Source organism: Triticum dicoccoides, chromosome 2B, assembly GCF_002162155.2.
Source record: "Triticum dicoccoides isolate Atlit2015 ecotype Zavitan chromosome 2B, WEW_v2.0, whole genome shotgun sequence".
Taxonomy (NCBI): Eukaryota; Viridiplantae; Streptophyta; class Magnoliopsida; order Poales; family Poaceae; genus Triticum; species Triticum dicoccoides.
In genome coordinates, this window is record NC_041383.1 from 382,240,527 (window position 1) to 382,242,313 (window position 1,787).

Genomic DNA, 1,787 nt, shown 5'->3' on the forward strand with positions numbered 1-1,787 from the left:
CGCATGTGCTTGGCTAGTTGGCCTAGAAGTTGCATGCTGCCATGCAGGCGCTTGCCTAGTTGGCGGGCTGATCACCACGTTGGCACAGGCGCAGGGCAGCGGAACATTGGTGAGTGCCGGCCTAGCCTCGGCCCCGCAGAAGCCCCCGGCAAGGGTCTTGCCGGGGTCTCGCGGACGTCCCCGGCAAGGATCTTGCCAGGGGTCTTCATCTGTCCCCGGCAAGGCTCTTGTCGGGGGTCTTCTCCTGTCCCCGGCAAGGCTCTTACTAGGGGCCTCTGTCTTCTGGTCCCTATCTAGGCTCCCAGGCCTTTGTTCTTCACAAATATCTACATGCCACCACACAGGCGCCCCCGTGTCTTGGTCTTGATGTTGTCGATGGCGTCAGAACTCTCAGGCTCAAGGGAGGCAGCCTTGCTGGTGTTGGGCAAGTTGCCCCGGTAAGGCTCTTGCCGGGGCTATGCGGGTCACCCTGGGAAGGCTCTTGTTGGGGGAAATCCATCTTGTCCCTTTGCTCTTCGAGCCTCTAGCTTGAGTACTGTCTAGGAGGTCTTGTATCTTTCCTTCCTCTGCCCCACCAAGCATGGCCGCGGGTGTGGCTACGACTGCCCGTGCACAAGTAAAGGGGTACAGAAAGGCCCCTACTTTTGTACACCGACAAGAGCCCTCGGGCCTGGGCCATACATAAGCGCAAAGCATTGTTGGGCTAGGCCCAGAACGGTGCGCGGGCACGCATGGCATAGTTCTAACTGCGGTAACTCCTTCACCAGTTACGCTTCCCCATGACCTGCATTGAGTGTGTGACGCGGGGGTCGTGCGTGGGATGGTTGTAGCACGCTTGCATCACCCTGCGGTGAATAGCAAATAGGCGGCCCGCGTCTTCCCCATAAAAAAGAGGAAACTGTAGGGGTGTTGCTCATTTACCCTCTGCGCCCTTTCCAATCTTGGAACCGTTGTTCCCCTCTTCTTCTCCAAGCGCGAACAGAAGCTTTCGCCTATGCTCGCTGCCGCCGCGCCCCCATTGCCTTTGATCCTTCACCCCTTCTCAGCCGCCATGGCGCCCAAGACAAGCCAGGGCAAGGGAGCAGCCAAGGACGCTGGGGGAAGGAGGCGCCGGAGAGCGAGTTGGTGGATATGTGAACGCAGTACGCCCTCTTCACCTCGACGGTCGATGTGCTCATCTGTCGGATTTCGGGTTCCGACAGACCCTCAAGGTTCGAACTCTGGGGTGCACGCGGAGATCACACCTACTACCTACCCACGTCTCGTCGCCTCGCAAGGATTTAAACTACACGAAGAACAACACAAGGGACACGAGGTTTATACTAGTTCGGGCCACCATTGCGGTGTAATACCCTACTCTAGTTTGTGGTGTGGTGGATTGCCTCAGGGACTGATGATGAATAATACAAGGGAAGAACAGCCTCGCGAGGGGCTGTTCTTGGCTTGTGCGATGAATTGCTTGGGTGAGTTCAGTTGCCTCTCTCTCTCTCTAGTCTACCCAAAATCTGGATCTCTCGTCCCCCTCTAGCTGCGGGGTGGCTTGATGTCTACTACACAACCTTCTTCTTGTAGATGTTGTTGGACCTGCAAGTGCACAGGTTTGTAGGACAGTAGCAAATTTCCCTCAAGTGGATGACCTAAGGTTTATCAATTCGTAGGAGGTGTAGGATGAAGATGGTCTCTCTCAAACAACCCTGCAACCAAATAACAAAGAGTCTCTTGTGTCCCCAACACACCCAATACAATGGCAAATTGTATAGGTGCACTAGTTCGGCGAAGAGATGGTG